The sequence below is a fragment of the Battus philenor genome, unplaced genomic scaffold, assembly GCF_028537555.1.
Source record: "Battus philenor isolate CCGP_79_NKW_IND1 unplaced genomic scaffold, ilBatPhil1.0.hap1 SCAF_8, whole genome shotgun sequence".
Lineage (NCBI taxonomy): Eukaryota > Metazoa > Arthropoda > Insecta > Lepidoptera > Papilionidae > Battus > Battus philenor.
In genome coordinates, this window is record NW_027181748.1 from 11780364 (window position 1) to 11805965 (window position 25602).

At 32.5% G+C, this 25602-nt stretch overlaps 1 protein-coding gene and 1 non-coding gene across 2 annotated transcripts in view; one reads left to right on the forward strand and one right to left on the reverse strand.

Moving 5' to 3' along the window:
- Positions 1-25602, forward strand: part of LOC137931527 (uncharacterized) — a 230041-nt gene that overhangs the window by 26546 nt on the left and 177893 nt on the right. The window lies entirely within an intron of this gene.
- Positions 16302-16408, reverse strand: LOC137931902 (U6 spliceosomal RNA). The gene has a single exon (XR_011109063.1). It is a non-coding gene; the product is annotated as a U6 spliceosomal RNA (small nuclear RNA).

Consider the following 25602-nt stretch of genomic DNA (forward strand, 5'->3'; position numbering starts at 1 on the left):
GACATTTAACTTTTTGTATTATTAAATATGCAAAATGTTCTCAAAGCTTATGAACTCTGTATATTTTTTATTGCGTTGTCTGTCATGGTGACATAATGTCATTGTCAATACGTATTTTCTAATCATGGGAGGACCTAAGTCTTACAGGCTCCTGCCTGTAAGACTTAGGTCCTCCCATATTAACATCGCTTAATTTAATCCGACTTTTAAAAGGAATTGGTAGAATAACTTAAAGCATACTACTGCACCAAATTAATAAGTACTTTAAAGATCTTTTTGTAGTCACTTTCTACACGAGTACAAAGTGCAAAACTCCGTTTAAAGTAAATAATATACAAAGATTAGCCTTTAATTTTAATTAATTGTTAGCAACATTTCAAAGCCAGGACATAAGATCTCTTTTAAAAGGGAATTTATTTTTATTTATACATAATTAAATTCTTCGTAGAATACGATAAGACGTGTTTTAAGATCGTTCGCCTTTGAAAATAATCAGGATCACATTCCTGCGTATCTTTTGCTCGTTAAAATTTTGTTCCTAAGCTTTTATAAAGCGTTCTTGATATCGTCGCGGTTAGACCGTACTTCGTTATTTTAATTGCTTTTCAATTGTCGTTATTATTCATTTCGGCGTAAAAGCGATAATAGCTTAAAAAAAAGCGTAGTAGTAGAAGTAGCATAACAATAATTTTAAATTTCAATCAATCAGCATATATGTCTAGTACGTTATCTTGTTATATTATAAATAATCATTTTATAATTTTTCTTTTCATTTTCATTATATAGAATAGATACGACTGCATAAATACTTATTACATATTACGAAATACAAATATAGTGATTGTTTATAAGGGTATATCAAGTTTTTTTTTTCGTAAATGCACGTGAGCGGCGATTATGTGATACGTACAAACACACCACGTATATTCCCACGACTTACTAATAGTATTAGTTAGTATTCGAACCCAAGTCGAACGTCTGTCAGAGATTTCTGCGCAAGTAAACATTTGGCGCGCGCTTCACTTTAATTAACGAACTGTTGGAAAGCGACGTTTGCACAGACGCAAAGTTAAATGTTACACAATATTTTACTCCGCTAATTACGAGCTCCTGCACTTACATAGAGATATGGCTTTTACGGAAGTCATGCGTCATCATCAATTTTATAAATAGTAATGTAAACAGTTAACAGTAATATTGATTAAAAAAAAACTTATCTGTTTCATGTGCTGAAAATAGTTCCAACATATTAATATCTGAAAATAGTATTGCAAGTTTCTGTGCTCGAATGACAACGGAATGAAGAAGCAAATCCTTTATGATTGTTAAGTAAATACGAAAGAGCTTATGAAAACATATTCTATTAGGACAAATATACTGAACAAACTACTATACGGGTTTGTGTTGACGGGGTAGTCTTGATACAAACGATTGGATAAAAAATACTTTAAACTTACACAACACGGCCATGTTTGTTGATTCAAATAGTAAACTGCGGAACGTTTGTTAATGCTTCAGAGGCATGATATAATTTTACGTATTTAAATTATAGTGGTGGGGAATTCCAGCCAGAATACTCTAAGTCGTGGTGGCATCAGTCCTGCTCTTCGTTTTCGTAGTTTTATCTACGAGTGCCAAAAGCCATGGGCCATTTTAGCCGGTAAGAACATCTTATCCAATTTATCGAAGAGAAAAAAAAGCTTTCTGATTGTGATTGTAAAAACATGAAACAGACACCATTTTGATTACGAAATCACTAATTACGCAATTTATCTACTATGTTATTGCTAGTTAAAAAGGGTTTTCGGTATATTTTGTAGCCCACCCCATTGGAGACGATCCTATAGAAAGATTATTAATACGGAAATTATTTGGGTTGAATAAAGGTTGAATTTGGCTTACAGCATCCTAATAAAAGAAACGGTCATTATTTTTCAAGTAAACTGTGTATTTATATATTGTGTATATATAGCACAGTTAGGACTTCGCCCCAATCTGGAAAAATGTTGCCGAGTTGGGAATTGCCACTTACAGTTGTAAGTGGCAATTTCTAAGGCGACAATTTTTCTTCACTTCCTACTAACATTTAAATTATAACATTTCTTGCATATATATTCACATAAATAGGATTTTTTCACATCTAATTTGGTACGGCAATGGACTGTGGTTGATCGAAGATCGAGACTTGGATCCCTCATAAGTACTATGTGATTTGTTGTGACCTCTAATTTATTAAAGGCGGAAAAACAGATTACGCGAATCAACGTTCTAACACCAAAAATCCAAAAGACCGCCGATGCATCAGCGGGGGAGAAACTACTGATTTTTAATGTTAAAAATATAAATGTATTTTCAACGTTACTATACGTTCATAAATAATTGTAAAAAATTTACTGCGAAATCGACTTTTTGAGTTGAAATTGTAGAGGTGTTCGTAGATTGAAATATTTGTGCTTTGAAATAGTGTTAGTTACCTTTGTGTTACTAGTAGGCCTTTTGTGGGTAGTTAAAGAAGCGGGGATACGTTTGATCACCAACGCTACGGTTACAACATAATTGCGTAGAGCTCTTATAAATCACCAGACTCTGCACTGCCCCTCGAGAACCATTTTCCGTCACCCCAACGTTTTTGGATAAATTTATACTAAATGCGCTAACATTTATTAGCCTACCCACGCAATAAATTTTGACGTTGTGTATGTTATTATAAATCTTAAACGACTGGGTTGCAAACTTGGTAGTCCTTTATGACTATACGGCGTTTGGTTAAGCTAGCCTAACGACTTTGCACGAGCACTCCTCCTGATAAGATATTTAAAACATCAAAGTAGTTGGAAATCCTTTTTGTAAATTTTTATCCTTTCAATATGCTACGTAATTTCGTAACGACTCAATACTTTTAATTTTTTAGACCAATCACCCGGTATATAAAAACAGAGTTTTCATACAAACCAAAAAAATACATGCACATACTATTTCATTTGTATATTTGTATTGAGATGTTTTTTTATTGTTATGATATATTTATATTGAGACATTTTGTTTAAGTGTCAATGTAATTAAATGTTTAACTAGGAAAATTTACAACAGCTCATAAATCGTACATTTTTTCAGTTATCAGCTCTTTTTTCTTTCAAATTAATTATATAGTTAGTTAAAAACATTCAAGCAACCACCGTTCAACGGCTGTGGTAAATTTATTTATTAAGTTTTTGTGTGCTTTATGTATTAAAAATGGACAAATGTAGATGGAAAAAATATGAAGCATGCACATGGCCGAGCACAAATTAATTACTCCAATTAAATGTAGGAACAATTTAAACGTTAATAATTAACAATGTTCGTTATTACTGGAATTCGGTGTGTTATTCACAGTGTGCAAACTTACTTATAACATCCAGCAGGTATGTTAATGGCATGTAACCCGTTGACCTAGTTGTCCAAATAGTTTATTATGATATAGATCAATTAATGCAACATATTCTAGGTATATCTCTAGCAATTACAACTGAGAAGCAAGGACTAGTAGGTATTGAGTATATCAAAGCAATTGTCTAATATTTCACTGTTATTAATCAAAAGCTATGAACATACAAAAATTTACACACAAATATATGTATTTCTATAATAAAATACATTATAAATAAACTGGTTTTGGTGTGTAATCGTAACTTTTTAATCTTTACCTTTTTTTTGTCCAACAAGAGGTTACTGCAACACACTGTATGACCGACCTAAGTAAGACTTGATACAGTAAACTGTCGTTGGTAAAGGGTAAGACAATAATTTTGGCGAAGTTTTGCTGTAATATTCTAGTAGTTGATAAAGTAAAATATATATATATATATATATATATACATATATATATGTATATATATATATAAATGAGGTATTTTGAAGAATATATATATATATATATATATATAGTAAACATATGTCGAATATTAGTTACATTGTTTAATTCAAGATTACGAGGAATAATATTTAGATGAACCTGTTAAGGTTTACTTGTCTCAAGAGCCGATTTTTGTGCTCTCTTGTTGAGAAGCGAGTCCATGTTGAGAAAGCCATTACCTTCATCCGATATCCTTAACATCTCCTACATTTCATTCTGAATTATGAAATATAACCTCTAAGAGAACAACACAAAATTCTTATATTACATCAATATCAAAGAATTGCGATGCTATCTGTTGCTGTTGTGTTATTTATAACTGTGTTCGTTTATTTAACGTTTAATGTGCGTTAACTGAACTTGCAATAAATCTAATTATTTCGTGTAGTAATAAACCGGGTATTTATGCTCCGCTGCTATTATTATTAACGTTCTAAGCTGTAAAGCAGACTGGTTGGTTGCGTAACTACTGTGACGTAAATTATTGTCTGCATTGGTGTAGGCGACGTAGTCAAGTGCGACTTATTGGATGAACACTCTTGAGGGTTCTAAGGAATACCGACGCGTGTGATATGATTGTCTGTGAGATGACTTATGTAAGTCATTTTCATATCATTTGTATGCTTGCGACTGTGTAGTTATTTCTAATTCTTTGTTATATTTCTATTTTTACGTCATTATCTGGTCAATAAATACGTTAATAAATCTACGATTAAGAGTAATTATCAAGAGCTGTCGTCTACTTATCTAAGAGATACTTTACGGCTGTTGTGAAATAAATTGCCAATATGAAAACGACTGAAATCTCAAAAACTTTTGTGGTAATATAATTTTGTTCAATTACGTTTCAATACTTTAATTAAATTTTATTAACAACGGAATCTTCAAAAAAACAAAAAACGACAATGGTTAAAGTTGTAAAAGCATAAAAAGGATGTATACTCATTTGACAAGAAAAAGCTAAAAAAATTTAACACCTATTTTCAACCACTCTGTATAAAGTGATTAATCTGAAACGTGTAATGTTAATTTATTTTTTATTTTGTAATGCAATGGGCCAATAACTTGTGGCAGTGTAAAGTCTGCATGGCCAGATAGTAAACAATTATTAATATTAATATGAGATGATACGAATTTTAAAAATGTTTTTAGTTATTATGAATTACGTATACTTGTTACGTATTACATTATTTATTATTTTTGAAATCATTGATTTTTGGCTAGAGTGTACATTGATTGACAGCAAATATACATTCACTCTTCTAAAGCTTTTACACCTATAACCAATCATACCGCATTAATTTTGTTATTGGAAAAAGTAATTGCTTTTAAATTAGGTGAAGGTAAAAATTTTACAAATGTTAAAGTAAAATTCTATAGGACACAAATAACTGTGTCTATTTAACAAGGATAGTTAAAATGAAAAGATAGATTTTCTTAGTAGATCCCGTGCAGCCGTCCTTCATATAGTACTCTTGATAAAGACTATTAGAATAACATATATTAAGCTTTCATTTTATTTACAGGTTTTCGTATAAAATGTGTAACTCTATCTATTTCAGTGTTTAATTAGTAAAATTATAATGTATTACTACCGTTTATATTTATACTTAAACAGATTTAAATTACGTATATTAAAAAGCCTTAGTTTTTGTGCATTCATAAAAATATAACAGATTTAATAAATTCAAATCAAAACCAAACAAAAAAACTCACGTGTGAATGACGCACAAATTATATTTTAATGTAAAATCTTCGTCCTTCAAGCGTTCATGTGCTGTTGTAGTGTTTCCCACTTAGTACGTAACATTACGTTCCTTTATTACTCTTTGAAAGTTTTAAGGCTCTGTGTCTGCTAAGTTTTTATTACGTAAATTCGAGTCGTTAAATTTTCCATTAGCCTTAATTAGTTTTTAAATAATTTAACCGGAATATATTTATTTTACTTTACCGACCTTTTTATAAAAACTTGTTAAACGATTTCATTAAGAAACAATAACATTTTGTCAGCATGTTTCTTTTGGTTAATTACCCTTGGAGACCTTTTATATTTTTGTAGTCATTTCTTTCATCTCGCAAGTAGCTAACAGGGCCTGCTTTCGGTGGTATTTAAAGAAAAGGATTGGTCAATCGTTATTAATAAAAGTAACGTTCGTTTCACATTTTCATGTTTAAAAATATTGTATTAGGCACAATGCACCTCACAATCAGATGCACTCTCGATATTATTTTATCTGAATGGAGCTTCTCATCACGATGACAACTCTGTACAAAGGGGTTGTCATTCTTTTTTACATTTTGATGATATTCTTTATGCGGCGAACAAAGGGATGGGCTCCTGATCAATACTGGATGAAAGCTAGTGGTGTTTTGTGCCCGTACTGCGAGTCCGGATTGAGAGGTTGATAAATATGAAATTTTATTATCTATCGGAGACAACGCTGAATCATACTCGGCTTTGTACTCCTAAAACAATTTTTTACGTAGGTTTAACGAAAATCTTTTATCGGAAATCGGAAATATACATTGTGTTCCTATTATTTCGCCTATTTGCCACCTACATTCCATTTTTTAAAAATAAATTTCTCCAAATTTTTATATTCGTTGTATTTTTGCTATAATTTTAATATTTTATCTTGTTTAATTGATAATAAATATAAAACTTCTATTTTTCTGTAAGCTAAAGGATAAAGAATGAAAGTAACAGGCATAGGTCAGTTAGTTTGTCAAGTTAAAGTGGCAATGGGCAGGTTACATAGCAAACAGAACAAATGACTGCAAGACGCCGAACTGAAGACCAGCAAACACAGCTTAGGAAGCCTATCCTGAAGGCGCACACAAACTTGTGAAGGCCATCACAAGACGTTGGACGCAGGCTGCTTTCTATTGGCGTTTTTGGAAATTTATGGAGGAGGGCTATGTCTAGCAGTGGACGCTCTGTGACCAAAATCATGCTAATGATGACAATAACAGATTCAGCACGTTAGTATTAGTTTTAGTTCGCTATATCTGTGCAGCATTCACGCTCTTTAATGTTGGCCATTACGTCAGTTTTCGATAAATCATTCTTGCGCGTTCGAACTAAAATTCGAATACCGATTTCAATTTTGACACCATCGTGTTGTGGTCTCTGCTGTTGTATTAGGGTCGTGTAAATTGCAAATACTCTTTATACATATGTGAATTCACCTTAGGTCACTTTGGGCTATCGCCTTTCTTGCCAACGTCCTCGAGTGGTTGATCAACTCTGACCGCTCATCGCGTATATAAGATTATGCATATATAATCACATGTTTTGAAATGCATAGAAAATATTCATTTCCGTTTATTTATTAAGACAGTGTTAGAGTTAAATTATTTAATGTTATGACGTGTTAATGTAATCTAAATTATGTGTAATGAACAGAACTAAAAGTTCATTTTATTCGGCAAAGTATATTTACTAGTCGACGTGTAATGGTGATTTAATGTATTACCGGTTTTTATTCTAGTGACGTCATGTACTAGTTCGATGGTAGTGATTAATGATGATGTCTGTGTTTACTTCCTTAAATTCCTAATAGTTAAAGGCATTATCCTTAATTGCTATGAAGGTTTTAATAGTCCGTAAATATTTTGTAATGATATATAAATATAAACTATAAGCCGTGTTGCGCTTAGATAGAATAGATGGCTACTGAGTCCTTACAATTCTGAAGAAATTGTCCACTTTTCCACTTTTTGTCTATTTTGATTAGATTTTTTTACTTATTTTTACAATACGAATGACAGATAATGTCTTAAAACCTTGAATAGGTAAGTTTAATTAATTTCAATTAATATTACGTTCTCCCGAATTAGAAGTATCTGCAATGGAATACACGTGACAATTAAATGGATAACTAATGGTATAAACAATAACGACGGTAACCGGGCCCGAGCAAGTAGACTTGGTGCGAGGTGCAAATATGTTTTATATTATATTTAAATATTTATTTATACTTATATACATATACATCTACTCATACCTCATAAATCATCATACATATAAATTGTTTATTTGTGAAAGTCTTGCAAATTATAGTGACATGGCCTTGAAATTAAAACACGAGGCGTATTGATACGATAATTGAAGCCCTACAGATATTAGATTGTATAACAATGTATAAGCGTCATCATACATTGCCTCCAGATCGGCTTATTAGATGCAACACTGCAAGGGATTCGATGCATCGTAATGTTTCTGCATTTACATTTTCGCGCTGATCCGGGAATACTAACACTGGCGTAACGGTGCTCTATCTTTAGTATGTTGTGTTCGTCCAAAACAATTTGTTATCCACACGGGAAGAAAATTTATGTCCTAAACTTATTTTGAATATCTATAAAGGTTACATGGGATGAGCGGTGGTAGCTCAGAGAACTATAATTGCGATCGTTGATCGGGGTTCGATTCTCCGGATATAAAGTTATTTGATTCACACTGGGCATTAATTGTATAGGATTGCCACTGCCCACAGACAATTTTCCAAAGGTCAGTAGATCGATATCTTTGGCCTTGCAGTGTAAAATGCAATTAAGTGAACATGGTACATATTTTTAATGCCAAACAAGAAGTTCGAATCTTGTTTAATTACTGTCGACGAGCAAAGGACACCATTTGGTATTTTAGTACATTTAGTTAGACTATATTGTATTAGGAATGATGCATGTGTTGTGTAAACAAAGTACTGTATATATTTACATTCAAGTAAATCACTTGCTGTTTAACACTTCGTGTTGATAGCACTGAAAGTTTATTTTTCAGTTTATAAATTACACTATTTTTTAATTTATTGTAATAATCTTGAAACCAGGTTTCCTTAAAAAGGCAATTACTTAAAAATTAGCAGTCGAAGAAACATAATTAAAAAGACGATCGTCTCGCTCTTTGGTGGACAGGCTTATATGCAACATTTGTTGGCGAAAACAGTAATAGTAGACGTAACACTAGCATTTGTTTACCTGTTGTGTTTGAAAGTTCGAAATTAATGTTCGTGCAGCAGAGAGAGATAGGTGTAGAATTGATGTGTCGTCCTCCATATAGTCTCTACCTAGCAACATGCGACAGTTATTTATTCCCAGAAAGTAAAATAAAAACTTCTTGAAATATAGTTTCAAGATACTGAAAAAGCGGTAGCATACTAAAGAGAAATGAGCCCACTGATTTAGCAGGATGCAATGTACAGATTATCACGTGACTACTTTGAAAAAATATTAATAATCTATAAGTTGATATTTAATTTTAAACATATATAATCCAAAAAAATATTTAGGGTTTCTTATATATTACAGTGTGTTGTAAGTAGTAGTGTTTTAATTGTATTACTGTTTTATGCTAAGATTAAAATAATCCTTCACTTAACGCTCATTTTTACTTCCAGGTTGTTATAAAAAGTCATCATAATTGAAAAATAAACGATTTTTCACACGCCGCTTAATAGCAAGTATTGTATCGGTGAGAAACAGGTGTAGGCAAGTAATTTACTGTGAACACGTACATTCACTGTTTTTACACCGACAATAATAAATAGGCTGCCCGACGCAGTTACGCAACGTCTAGCCGCATGGATACCTGTTAAAATTGTTATTATTATAAATCAATTTTAATAACACAAACACTCCTAACTGCCTTATTAGTATAGAGCTTCTTTTATGTTGAAATCATTTTTCGTATATAATATTTCATTAAATTATACGGTGAGTATTTGAATAACAAAATGTAATAGTGCCAAAACATTTTTGTTTTAATTTATTACTGATAAATGATGCAAAAAAGCAAAGAGGATAAAGGCCACTATTATACTCAAATATACTTACTACGGGCCTCCAAAAGCAATATACACTCGAAACACCAGAATTGTTAAACGCTTTCCATATTGTTTAAAATTGTTTGTGCTCCTCACTCCGTATCGTCTCGGCGTAAGATCCGACCAAACAATAAAACTTGTCATTCTTTTACACAATACTATGTTATTCTTTATTCAGCGAACAAAGGGCGGTTTTTGATCAATGTTGAATGGGTCGGAAGGTGCTTTATGCATCTATCGGGGGCGAGGGATGTAGTGAGATTGATTAAGAAGGAATTTTCTTATCTTTTATACTATTATTAAAGTCAAGCAATTTTGTTTTGGCCGGCTCGTAAGGTATTCTTTATTTAATATTGGAGACTGATGTATTTATGGTGTCTTTGAATTTAATATGTAGCACTATTCTTTACAACTTTTACTATTCTTTACCTAATACAATGGTAATAAAATATTTGTATAAGCAACTAATGTTATTTATAACAAATTCGATAATTAAATGCACAAACGTAAAGTATTATTAGGATTATTATGACCAAGAGCCGTAGTGCATTCGATAGGGTGGATCACATGAATAAAAATTATAAAAATGTGTTAGAATAAGTATTTTAATTACATTGGTATATAATATTTTATTGTGATTATGTTTTCCTATCTTCTATAGTTAAACATCATAAGTATATGAAGTTTATCAATTAGAGAAAGCCTTCGACCTTAAGTTCGCTTTAGTACAAGGTATAAAAAGTGTTAGTAAATAACAAATGTCGAATATATTTTAGAAGACTATGCCATATTTTGCTACAATATATTGTGGCCGAATATTTAGTAGCAGGATGATTCGCAAGTGAAATGACTAGTTTACATACGTTATATCTTGATGACAAAACGAGTTTTTGGATTTTGTTTTATCGATTGACTAATGCTTGAATATGATCACGCCTGTTTATTAGTGGTAAAGTAGCTTATTAAAGAGATATTAAATATAAGCAATAAGTTCACTTGTTACATACAACAGTTATTTTACACTCTACTGCATTTAAAAAAATTCGTTTAGTTAAAATGTGAGAAATTCGGAAAATTATGTAATATTTTCGCTAAGAATAATGCGTACCACACACTTGTTTTGGTTCTTGATTGGCTCGGATTTTTCGAGTTTAATAATTTTAAAAGTGTACAGCCTTGACAATTAAGATAGGATTTCTTTAATCCTATATTTTTTGATTACGTATCAAATGAATGTTTACTTACGTAGTTAAACATACAGTAACAGAGCAATTATTGTTGTTTACGGATCATGTCATTCCTAATTTGATTAACATGCGCGTCCGTACGCGTCTTGCATAACTGATCGATTTGCGATGAAGCACGATGTTGGCAGATTTATCGAAATTTGTAGGTACATACATATGTACATGAGGCAGTCTGTTCACGTCACAGATTCCCTTTGAGCCAACTATTAAGCTTTGACATATCTCCCATGCCGAAGCGCAAAAGAATTTTTAATTAGCCTAGATGTAAGCAACTGAATGTGATAGTAAATGAAATATCGTATAAGTAAATGAATACGTATTGAATGAGTTCAAAATGTTGTTGTATAGAGCTAACCTATAACCAAATCATTGAATAAAAATTTTGATTCATTTTCTGAATAACTTTAGAAAAGTTTTGGTGTTATTTTAACGCTTGCTTTTTTGTATGTATCATTCTAAATATTTGTACAAACAGTTTGGAACGTCGAACATTAAATAAATTACAGTATTTTATTAAAAACAAATATTAGTAATGTAGTGACTTAATTGACTTACAAACTCGAAATTCCCAAGCATTATAACTGTTTCTCAGCGTTTATTATATTGTTAAATAAGTATTTAGAGTTTTGGATTATTAAATTATAATTCTGACAAAAATTAAAAACCTTGAACTAAAACTTGAACTTGGTAACTTAAGTTCGATAAATACTCTAGTTATAAAATAACGTTCAAGAAATATTTAGTTCATACTGTTTATTAATTATTGTATTACAATTATGTATTATACTGTGTTTATTATAAGTATTATGGATAAATGCATGCTATATACATATTTATGTACATGTATGTGTGTTTGTTTATATCTACGTTTTGTCAATATGTCCACTTTAACTATCCATTATTTTATCCATCTACTCTTTCTATACTAAGGTTGTCTGGAAGAAATTGTCTCGTGTGATAAGACCGCTTTTTGTACTCTTTTCTTTACCATTATTAATCTTTGTATATATTTTGTAGCGCGTACAATAATAATAATAATAATAATAAAGCCCTTTATTCCGAAATTAGTATTTACAAAATAATCTATTGCTACACATTTTAAAACTAAATTTATTTTTAAAGTATGTCTCTAATTTCAGTGTGCCTGTTGGCATAGGCCTCCTCCAAAAACTTCCATTGACTTCTGTCGTTTGCAACCCTTCTCCATTTTACACCCGCAGTCAGTTTTAAATCATCTTCCCATCTTATTTTTTGTCTTCCTCGATTTCTATTTCCGTCTCTCGGGTACCATTCTGTTATGGCCTTGCTCCATTTCCCATTCTTGTCACGAATCATGTGACCGGTCCATCGCCACTTTTGCTGGTCTATTCTTTTTAATATATCCGTCAGTTTAGTTTTCGATCTTACAATGGTATTTCTGATCCGATCTTGTCTTCGTATTCCTGTCATACTTCGCTCCATTGCTCTTTGACATATGGCTAGTTTTTCCCTGAGCGATTTAGTTAGTGACCAAGTTTCGCATCCATAAGTTAGACAAGGTAGTATGCATGTGTTAAAGGTTTTTCTTTTTATTGCCATTCCAAGGTCTTTAGACTTCATTATTTCCTTTAGGGCCCAGTACTTTCTCCATCCCATAGCTATCCTCAGATTTATCTCTTTTGTATTTTGTTCCTCGGTAGAGATAACCTGCCCTAGGTATATGTATTCTTTAACATATTCGAGGTATTCATGTCCGATTTTTATGTTCCTCTGTTGATTATTAGTCATAATTTTCGTTTTTGCGGCGTTCATTTTTAATCCGACTTTCTGACTTTCCTTATTTAGACCTTGGATCATGATCTCTAAATTATCGGCTTTTTCCTCGAAGAGGACTAAGTCGTCTGCAAACCTGAGGTGGTTCAATCTTTTCCCGTTTATATTTAAACCATAATTTTCCCAGTCCAAATTCCTGAAAATATTCTCAAGAACTGCGGAGAACAGTTTGGGTGAGAGTGGGTCTCCCTGCCTAACTCCTTTCTCAATGTTAAATTCGCTGCCCAAGGACTCTAATTGGATTCTAGCTTTACTGTTGGAATAGATATTTGCTATGATATTTATATATACTGCCGGTACTCCTTGTTGTTTAAGTGCCTCCCATATGTACTCGTGTTTTATACTATCGAAGGCCTTAGCATAATCTATAAAGGCGATATATAGGGTTTTGTTGTATTCATTGTATTTTTCCAGGACCTGTTTAACTGTGTGGATGTGGTCTATCGTCGAAAACCCTTTTCTAAAGCCCGCCTGTTCGATCGGTTGCTGCTCATCTAGCATTGGGGTGATTCTATTCAGTATAAGTTTAGCAAACACCTTGTATACATTTGACATTAGGCTTATTGGCCTGTAGTTTCCAATGTCTTCTTTATCTCCCTTTTTGTACAGTAATATTATATGGGATTCTGTCCATTGTTCTGGGATACAGCCGCTTGTCAAGATCTCATAGAATATTTTGGTTAAAACTGGTGCTAGCTTTTCCATTGTTCCTTTCATTAATTCGTTTGTTATTTTATCTGGCCCTGGTGCCTTGCCCATCTTTTGGCTTGCAATGGCCTTCTCCACTTCTTTTGGAAGAATACTGGGGATGGTTTCTTCGTCGTCTGTATTATTACAGTTGCGATTTTTGGGTGTTTCTGGTCCTTGGTGTGCGTATAACTGTCGGTAGAAATCTGTGGCTATGTCTTTAATAGTTTTTCTCTTTGCGGTGGTCTTCGATCTCCTTTTCAATTTTGGTATCCACTCTTTGCCTTTCTCTTTTAATTCATTTAATGCTTTTTTAACTCCTCCTGTTTTTGATATGTGGAATTCTAGGGTTTGTAATCTTTTTATTTTACGGTCTTTCCTAATGTTTTCTCTTATTTTCTTGCTTAATTCTGATATCAGTTTTATGTTTTCTTTCCCTATTTGGTTGAATATTAACTTCTTTCTTTCATTTATTAGTTCTAGAGTTTGGTTGCTAAGTTGATACTTGTTGTGGGTTTGGTTTTCACTAGTGGTCATATATTTATGTAGTTGTTTTCCAAGGAGACTATACTTTTCTCTCACATCAATCTTGTCGCTGTTTACTACGTTTTCCAAGTCTCCTAGATAATTTGTGTTGCAGCTGCTATAGTCTACTTTGAGCTGTTCTGTCACCAAGTTTTTAATATGCTTCCGCGAAGTTTTATTTGGGTATTTTCTGAGAGAGCTTCTTACCATACGATGATTTGTGTTGAAATTGAGGGTAGATATGACTGTGGTGTCTGTAAATGCCTTAGGGTAGCTACTTATTACAAAGTCAATCTCGTTTTTGTATGCTCCATCTGGGGAGATCCAAGTCCACTTATTCTTGTTCTTTTTCTTAAAAATTGAGTTCGTCAAGGTTAAGTTATGTTCCATTAGAAAGCTGATTAACTTCTCTCCGTTTTTACTTCTTTTTCCTTGTCCGTACTTTCCAAGAACATATTCTTCGTTGTTTTGCCTGCCACCCACCTGAGCGTTAAAATCTCCCATCAAGATTATGTGCTTATCTGTGTTAGTTTTCACTGTTAGTGAAACTTCCTCGTAAAACGCGTCTACTACTGATTGTTCCGCTTGTTCCGTAGGCGCATATACTTGCATTATTGCCCATTGCTTCTTGTAACCTGGGAATTTTATGATCAGTAATGCCAGCCTTTCAGAGATCCCGATTAGTTCCTGTATATATTGTTTCAGGGATTTCTTGATTATGAAGCCCACTCCTCGTTGGCCTGCCGTTTCTCCCTTTTGAAATAGAATGTAATTTTTATGCTCTTCAATTCTTTCTCCTAGCCTTCTCATTTCACTTATACCCAGTATGTCAAATCTTATCTCCTCCAGCGCTTTTTCCAATTCCATCAGGCTTTCATGTGTCCTGAGGGTTCTCACGTTTAGGGTAGCTATATTGAATATTTGACATCTTTTGATTTGGAGAATCGGGGGCTCTACATGGCCATTTTGATTTGTGTTTAGTTGCGTTTGTGTCTGTAAACTGCATGATATGTTGTCGTTGTTGTTATTTGTTTTTGGAGGGTTTCGGTCTACTTCTCCCACGGTGACCGGCCGGATTGGGATGCTGTTTTTGTTAGTTAGTTTTGACAGAGTTGTGGTTTTTCTAGTGTTTTGGTTCCAGGTGCCTATGCCCGTCGCTAGTTTTTTGTTGTTTCACCAGGTGAGGCTGATCTCCCACTGTTAACGTATTTAAGTATGCTTGGTTTCATTATTTCTTTTGTTGAGCTGCCTGCTTGTGGTAGTACAGATTCATTTCCTATAGTCGCTTTTTTTTGCGCTGGCGTGTTTGGGGAGCCCGACTCACCCCTCTTTCTTTTTTCTCTGTTTTTGTCTGTTGTTTTTCTCACTACAAGTTTATCATAGTTTATGTAAGCGATATTTCCTTTCTGTCTCTCTTCCTTAACTTGTCCCTGAAGTTGCTTCCTCGTTTCCAATACCTCTTTGGGGAAGTCCTCATTTACATATAATCCTGCTGGGAATTTCGACTTATTTTTCAATATTATGTGTTTTTTCCAAGTAGTTGTGATGGTGACAACAACCGGGCGGTTTTCGTTTTTGACCTTTTGGCCTATTCTGTATATATTGCTTATCTCTTGGCTATCCATATGTGTTCCGGTTTTTATTATGATTTCTTTAATGTACTTTACTAACTCGTTTTCTGTTCTACCCATTTCGTCTATTCCGTAGAATACTAGATTGTTCTTCCTCTTATCTTTTTCAATCCAGTTAAGTTTTTGTTCCAAAGTTGCTACTTTAGTTTTTAGAGCTTCGTTTTCTTCTGTGAGGTTTTTTAATTTTTTATCTATACCTTCCATAACGCTTTTCGTCACTGCTGTTGTTATTTCCAGAGTTTGTTGTTTCATCTTCTCCTCCATCTTCTCTAATAATAATGCTATGTTTATATCCATATTTAGGGTAAATTCAACTTTTGCAGTGGCAACACTAGTTTTGGTAGGTTTTGAAATTTTATGCTGGCAACCCCACAAGTGACTATTTAATACGTTTGTCACTATTCAATGACAGATGATAGATGTTCTCTTGTCTATGTTGTGATCGTGATTATAACTTTTTAGGTTAGAACTTGCCGAATGGAATTCGTTTTTTTTTTCTTGCCGAAGCTTTTGTATTGCACTTTGTTCACTTACAGTTATTAGTTATTTGTGTTTCTGTGGTATTTTTGTGACTCGACACAATTGTTCAAGAACTATTTATCACTGGTTTAAATATTTTATTTGCGGAGCTTCGTGACGCACTTGTTTACAGTATGGACACCGGAACCGGAACTCAAAAAATGTGGAACGCTTCACGATTTTGCGTGTCATCCTTGCGCAGGGGCCATGCTAATCTTCTCTGTATCGTTCCAATTTTAGTATATGTACTGCCGAAGCAAGTACAATAAAGAGTATTAAATAAAAAATAAAGAAACTCAATCATCGGTGTAGTTTAATGACATTCACAGAGATTGATGTAACAAGTAAATGACCTTAAAGTACGCTAGAACATACTCTTAGTTTTTACTCGATTACAGACCTCGATTAATCTCAAGTGTTCACGTATGTACTTCAAGCTGTGCTCCATAAAAAGACAAACTGCGTCGTGAGACTGGTTGTGCGAATAGATGACGGTTTCCGCTCTAGTTTTTTTAGAGGTCGCCAGCTGGGTAAATGTAGAGTACGCTTTGAATACTTGACTTGCTTAATAGGCTTCACTTTTACATATTCCATTTAAAGCAGCAAGGAACTATAATAACAGTTTTTGAGAGTAGAAGAAGCAAATTTATTCCGGTTTTATTTATTAAAAGATTTATTCCGGTGCGGTTTATTTTATCAATATCGTAGTAGTTGAAATTATGAATTATAAAAATCTAAATGTATAGATTTTAAATCTATACATTTAGATTTTTATAATTCATAATCGTTTTAAAATTATTATGCTATTCTCTTTGATATTGTTTGCAGAATATTGTAATATCTAAAGTTCTTTTTGATACAAGTCATTTATAATTATATTTGATTCAAGGTTTAATGATCTAGAAGAGCTTTCGTCTAAATAATAAAAAGTTAAAAACATTAGTAATAATAATATTTAAAGGCTAGAAACAATACAGACAAAATTGATAAAGTAATGTAGTATTAATTAAAATGTTTCGCTATAGAATGCCGTTCCTTCCAGTACAAAAGCACATCGTAGAATGAATGGCGGAGAAATTGTGAAGCTGTATAATAAAGGCTTGATGGAGTCACTACACGGATTTCATTGCCTGCGGCCCATGCATAGGCCATTTCCCTATAAAGCCCTGCCAATATTACCGGCCCCACTCAATTTATTCCGTACTACCCGATTTCGTACTCGGTGTTCGCCTGAATATTTATGAAGTGAAGTTTTGTTACTTTATAAGCGAAATATCTGTTTAAATGTATAGCAGGCTCTAAACGAGCGCGTTACTCTCGCCTATGGAATAACGATTTGCCAAACTTTGCGTTGGCTTCGCTGAAAATTTTATGGAAGTTCGTATACAATATACGAAGTGGTTATTTTTAAGATATTTTTGCACATATTAACAAAGTGCTTGATATAAAAACATTTGATCAATGTATATTGTTTGTATATAAATTTACTCTTAAAATATATCAACTAGTCTCTTTTAAACGTCCACATCACAAAGTATAATATACAGTATGATCGATTTTGGATGTAAAGCTTTAACGCGGTGAATGTATAGTTCATTTGTCAGCAAAAAGTTTCATTTTTATATCCATTTTCTGGCACTCGGTGAAATGTGATAAGTCTGAAATATTTTACATTTTTTTCTAATGCTATGCGACAAGTCATTAACTTAAAAAAACAATAGTAATTAATATTAATATGTAGAAATCCGAGTTTTCTACGCTTTTTTATTATATCATTATGTTATATAAATATGATTTCTGATAATATTTTTATATAGGATGTACCTTATATTAATTGACCCCCTTAAAAATTTTATACCTATAACCAATCACCCTGTATATGAATCTGCTCAAACGAAATTAATTTTTCTGTCGTTCTTAATCGCAGTTTTCGTGCTCACAAAAACAAAAAAGTTATGGTATTTCAACAAAAACTTTTTAAAAATTGTGTTGGCAATAGTTTCCAAATATTAGACAGGTTCATAGGAGCGCACGAGGCGTGGCGTGGAGCGTCATCGCCAACTAGTTTTCAATGTCATCGAAGACACCGAACCGTGTCAGCTGTCGAATGTGAATACAGACCTTGACATTATCACTGTTTTGTTGCCGCATCTCTCGCATCCGCGAACGTTGCGTCCATCCTTTTCGTCAGATCGTGCATAATATACAAGTTTCGAAAATTTGCTATTTCTTCTTTAATTTTAAAATGTATGTTTTTATTTGGGCGTTAACAAAACGAAGTTATCTTTGCTCAGAGGACCTTAACAGAAAATCACCTTGAGAGCGGACGCTCAATTACTGATAACGAGGCCTTCGATTCTGGTCCACAGGGGTATCAGATCACATTGGAGATTTATGTAAATTTCACTTATCACTAAATGAACTGACAGCACCTCTGGAGATCAGACTATATACAATGTATAAAATGACCTCTTTGTACAAGTTCACCCAACTTTATATAAACGGTCTTTTTACATGAATTTAAAAAATAAACCGGTTAACGATAAAAATAAATGCACTATTTTAGATGATTTTTTCTAACAAATGCCTTCAATCTCTTTTCTTTATTCTAATTTTGAAAGTGCTTATAGAAACTTATCTATACAGTAACAAAATACAATTGGAGGAATACGGAGTTCTTCAAACGCAACAACTGTGCTTGATATCTGCAAATCAGACGTGACGTGATGAAAGCGTTTTTGGTCCAGTCCGTAATAAACTTGTTATCATATTGTTGTGATAGATATATAATTGATTTTTGTACCTAATTTCAACTTCCATTTCGATATGTTTTGTACTTATGGATTGTATTTTGACATTATAGTTAGATAATATAGATATTTTTATTACTTCTTTTGCACGGGTTTTTCCTCTTAACCGATCTTTAAGTTGTTCAACATATAGTAATTAGATTTATCATATGTTACGTGTTGTTTTCTTCACTTGTTTTGAAAGAGTTAGGTGTATATAAACAAAATACTGCTTTTAATGCTGAGAAACACAATGATTGATGTATTTGTAAGTTATCATAAAAATAATATTACGTGTAATACTTTTCTAAAAATACCTTTCCAGTTTTCTCATTTGGCATCTCTATTTAACTTAGCCGACTTCAACACTACTATTGGATATACGAAGTTAACTTCTTCAAGATTTTCTGCTACTTTGAAGAATCTGACTGTATAATTTTTTCTTGGCTCCCGTCCAGCTTACTCTCAAGTGAAGCACCTGATTTCAAAAGTGGGACCAAATTAACTCTATTCAATTTTACTACTTAAAAAAATTGCTGACTTCTGTCAATCTAATTCTTTTGAAGTTATTAGAAATGCATGCACAATTTTGTGAAAATATATTCCGATCGGCTGAAAAATGGCATACAAATGGCAAAATTATATTAATTTGTGATCAAACTGAGTACCACAAATATAAATATACTTACAAATATCGTTTATAGTGAACATTTCTTTTTCAAAACATTGTAATTCATTGATGTAACAATTCGTTATTAAAGCTGTAAATTAAGTATCAAGTACGGTATAAATGTTAATAATCATTTACTTTACTTTACTTTACTTTAGTGAACTAGCGTTAAACATAATTTATACTATTTATATCTATATAAATGTTCTCTTATCATAATATTGCAGAGACCGCAGACCATATTGTCATCATATTATTATAGCTGTCGGACTCCAAATTTATTTACCATTAATAGTGCGGAGAAAGATTAGAAGTGCAGGGAATTGTATTAATACTACAGATAATGCAGATTATAAATGTTTTAACAATGACAATCGCGAGAAGTGTGGCCTTCACAATGCCTTACGAAGATCATTACCATCACACGTTGCACTAATTACTATTGAACATGTTACTGTGTACGTACGCAATGCGTTCGATCGTCGACCGTTACACAGAACAAATGAATGTCGCTTCAACCGTATCGCACGCTCCACAAACGATACGTAACAGTACGAATATTGGTTGATACGAATATCAAGGAGTTACGAATCTCCTTTTTTTAACTAGAAATAAAGATGAACATGTTGTGGATTTGAGTATGGTACAATATCCACGTAACTTCTCTGAATTATTCTGTAATAATTTTAAGTATAACAAGTTCATGAACTAAAACATGTCTAAAGGATTTTATGGTGAAAGTAACCAGGAACTCGTGTGAATTTGTAAAAAACCCGAGGGCTCGTTTGTGTTGTGGGCTCTTCTCAGATTTGGAGTCCTGGTAGCTTCCAATTGTAGGATGTAATTATAGGAGAGCTCAATCTGATTCAAGTTTATGTCAAATTGAACTCTTCTGGTATTCTTCTAATGGATGTTTCTATGTGAATAATAATTTGAATTGATGAATTAATGAATACTGATTAATTTCGTCTGCAGAGAAATCTTTTGGTCCTATTTATTTTTTTGTCCAAACCAAAAGAATATAAAAAATATGTATTAATTGTTTAATGCAGCCGATATATATTTTTAAATCGGGTTCGAATTTGATATTGATCGATTGTGTCGTAATAAATACTGAACAGTTACGAGGAAGACTGACAATAATTAGCGCTCTATCCAATATTTCTTAAAATTTGTTTTGAATCTGCTTTCAAATTGCGACAAAAATCTTACACTGTCAGAACATCGATTTTAGAGTAATATCTCAATCATGTCCCTTATAAGATTTTAAATTTTAACGTCTGCTAATATGTTTTTTTAAACCTTCATAATCTTTCACACTTTTTTAAGTCTACTCTACACGAATTCTCATTTATAGCTTCGTGGTCGCAACCGACACGTACAGTACAGTTACACGGACACACTCCGCCAGGTACGCATTAATGGCGGTCATTATTTTCATATATTACCAATGTGCAGCCCTTCTACATTCTCTCGTGCGATATTGAATTTCCATCGGCCGTATGTCTATAATGGGCTATTAAAAACTCCGAACGAGTTTCATTTGATATATTGCTTAATTGATTAACATTTTGTTTTAAAGCGAACCGGTTTTGCTTTGTATTTGTAATTTCCATTTGAATTAAAATTGACACAAATTTATTTGCAAAGTGAAAAGATTTTATTTTAACTGATATTAAGAGGGTTTATTTAGATAGTTTTATTTAAATCAGCTAGGCTTATGTTTAACACAAAAATCGCAAGAGCACATTTTCTCACTTGACACAAGTTAAGAACAATCCCGATCCCTCAGTCATTATGTACCACTAATATTTTTTTTAATTATTATGTATGATATTATTCATTGGTGTTAAGTTCTTTCTAAGAGATCATTATTTGGATATTATTGCCTGTTTGATTTCTGTTTTATCGCAGTTTGTAGACATGGAATGGGACTAATAAAGTACTGTATATTTAACGATGGATAACAAAAATGGAGTGCTGCGTAGAATTTTGTATTAGGGCCTAGAAGGTGAAACCTTTCATGGGTAGGGCGTGTCACTTACTATGAAATCTCACCAGCAGTTTAAAAGTTTTTTGTGGTATAAATATTATTATATTAGACGACGTGCGTATATATATATATATATATATATATATTTATATATGTATATATATATATATATGACAATAATACTGAGACGTCTAAACACTGTTATTAATTGTCTTCGTTGTTTGTTGAATGCCAACATAGCGCTGAAAGCTGTTCTTTTCGTCTCGGATTCCTTATTGTTAAATACGTACCTGACTTTCTGCCGAGTTAAATTCATAACCTTTCTATTTACTGTGAGGCGGTAGTGTTAAAGAGCGCGCCGCAAAGCTTTGTCGCATTTAAGCGAGCACTTAATGAAACGCTCGAAAGGAGGCACTTTGAATCCCTCTCAGCTAACAGGCGTGGAGGACGCAGATTTAGAAGGGATTTCCTTTATTATACTTTCATGTCAGGAAAACTGGGGGAATTGAAAATATACTATTTGTTTATTCGTTTCATAACCGCCTCTCACTTATCGAGTAATTGGCAGATATTTCCTTTGTCATTTTAATCGTCCTTGAAGTCGTTTTATTTGCTATAAATTTGTGGATGAGATTTCAAATATTCGATCTAAAGTCAACTAAGAAATATTGTTTAAATCCTGAGACATTCTTAATTTGGTTTAATAATTATTTTGAATTATATTTCATATTTCATCTTCACTGCGTAAATTACTTCATTTTGAGAATAAAATAGAAATAAGATATTCATAGACTCAAATTGCTGTGATGTTGCAACATAGAAGCTAAAATCCTTTAATTATCATCGTAGATAGCGCTATATATTTAATCATCGACAGACGCATGCTTTGCGAGAATTATGTACCATTACCACTACTCACAAGTCAAGAGTGAACTCGCATATTCTTCGACAAAAAATTTGTTTCTGCGACGAAATATTTATGTCATCCAATCCGTACCATGCTTTTGAAATAAAATACTTTCTCTATCTTACATATAGAAATTTTATTTGCAGGCATACTTTCCTTCCATGAGATGAACTCTATATCCCGACAATAAAAAAAGGCTAGCAACAATTGTACAAATAAGCTTGTTTTCATATAAAACGTTTAACAAAGCGATTACTTTATTATATACATTATTCAACATTGTTACAATATCACGTGATTTGTTACAGAGTAAACAATTTGAATTAATAGTATGAAACGTATCAACGCAGTTCTAGCGTCGAAGCAATGGTGAAATAATAAAAAGCTTGCGCAGCATAATAATGACATATTGTATGTTAATGCATACAACTTTAGCATTGGCTGTGTCGGTCTATCAGAACGGTTACATAAGTCGTCAAGTTTAAACTTCGCTTCTAAATTATTGCTTAAATTTTAAAGTCACTAACAGTAGAACAACTACAGCTATTTTTCTTCGTTAAAACTAGACATTTATGTATAGTTTTTACTACTAAGGTGTCGACGAGAATTTTTTTTGAAACTACCGACAACGAATATAAATAATAGATAAATATGGAGATAATGTATGTTATGTAATATACTCCTATTTAAGTATGTGTTTATTGCTAATTAATATCTTGTTATTTACACAACTGCCTAATGTTTATCTATACGTCACTTTGAATTGACTGGCAGAGAATGCTTAGAAGCCTGCCATTAAAAAGATAGATTATTCATTGTAAAGAGATGAATATTACAAAAGTATAAAATTTACAATTTGACCATCCTTTATGAAATGATCACCCTGAAATATGGTACATTAATATATTTTAATTATTAAAGTGCAACAAACCAATAACTTCTGATGGTACAAAGCCTGCAGCAATAGATAGTAAGCAATCATTGATTTTGATACATTTAATGATTAAAATTATGATATAGCTTTTTCTTACTATAATATTACGTTTGATGTTATTTCTAAAACCGTTTTTTAATAGGGAGTACCATGTATTCATTGTTAGTTACACGTTTACCCCTTTTTAAATTTTATCTCTTACTAATCATCCCCGTATAAAGATAGAATGACTTTATACCTATAACCAAACCAATCAACCTGTACATTTCGTATTAAATGTAATCTTCGACACCCAAGTATTTGTTAGCGATATTTGATGCGTGTGTGGGTCTGGTAAAACTTTGAAATGCGAATTACGGGTGAAGTTAAACACTTTTATCACATCCATTAGTCGGCAGTCCGGCCAATGTCCGCGCCTCTTCACTTCCCTATGAGCATTGTCTATTGTCACGCTCTCATAATGTCTCTGAACTACTGGCTTAATTATATCATTCAGAGACTAATCAAGCAATGAATTTAATGATAAATACAATGATTATAAATAATATCAAGAAATAGTCATAAATGCTCATAAATGATTTCAAGTAAATTTAAAAAGTATCAGTATTTAAGATAGGTATCTCACGTGGATTTACCCAAAGGACCGGTTGGAAGCGTTTTCCATCCAGCGTCTTCCGATGCCTACTATCCAACAACAGCTATTTGTTCATCTCGAGGTCTCTGCTCTAGAACCTTAAGATCTAAGTGAACATCTATTTGTGTGCTATGTAGTTTGCCCGCTGAACAGGTTAAGGTGCTAAGAGATCATGTTACATATACGTATTTGTATTCAAATTTAGAAAAGGACAAGCTTTTTTACTTTATTACCAAACCAAAAGATGAATTTATTGTCGTAAAATAGACAAGAGTTGATTGGTTATTTTATTATGTTTTCAAAGCAAGTCAATTTTATTCGTTTTGGTATCAATTAACTCGAACGAATTGAAATTCTCTTTCATTTTAAGCATTCGCCTTTTATCGCCTTAATTAATGACCTTAATAGTTGCTGGCAATAATTTAATTTTTTTAGGCTGCTGCTTGAATAATTTTCATAATAAAAGATTAAAGGGTCGTCGAATTGCTGTTTCTTTAAAAACATTCATTATTATATTAAATCAGTGATAATGTGTTTTTAAGTTTTTGTTGGACAGCATGAAAAATGTATTGCAGATTTTAAATGACGGGTAGTTTTTTTGTGCGTATGCTATGGGAGTGGAATGTTTTGCTTCTTTTTTAATGTTTATGCCCAAGTAAGATATAGATGTCTTTATAAGAAAAATTAACATGGTTTTTAAGAAATATGATTCGGAAAAGAAATACAAAATAATTAAAGCGCATTAAGTATAACTTATGACGGTTACTTGCGGTGAGAGAATGCAGTTTTCTGTACTCATGGTAACGCTCTACTAACTAAGTGCTAACATAACATTAATGTTTTGTTTAAAATAATACATATATCAAAGTTAAAGCATAATTGTTTTAGTTTATTAACATCAATAAAAACAGACAAACAGTGTTTATATTTTTGGCGATAAAAGAGTTCAATAAAAACCTTTTCGAATCAAAGCGCAATTAACTCGGTGATAACAAAGACATGACCAATTAGTATTCGTAGAGCGCTCCCGAACCTTGATCAGCCTTCGCAATGCAGGATCGCTTTAATGAGATTTCTTTCGGCCATCAACTTTTAGACATCCTTCCTTGTTTTATTGTTCGGCCCGGAGTGTATTTCATTTCGCTTTTATTCGTCTTGACTTAGACCTTTCAAATCGTAGCTGAATAAAGATTGCTACGGTAAAAGTTTTACTTACTGTTTCAATTCGGATATTTGAAAACCATGCCTATTTAATGTTAGCCATTAGCAAAGTGTTTCAATAAAAAATTGTGTCGTTTGTACATACGAAAAGAAAAATTGAACTTTGTTAGCTTAACATTCAGTTATCTACAATACTGTTAACTTTTCCGGCTTTTATAGTTAAACTATTGTCTATAATGAACTTATTTCATTAGGTGAAATTTGTTACCGAAGTATTTTATTTATTCCCGTTCCTGTTGAAGAAGTAATTATTAATGACTATATTGTTATAAAATTTGTTATAACATCGATTAATAGTAATAATGAGTAA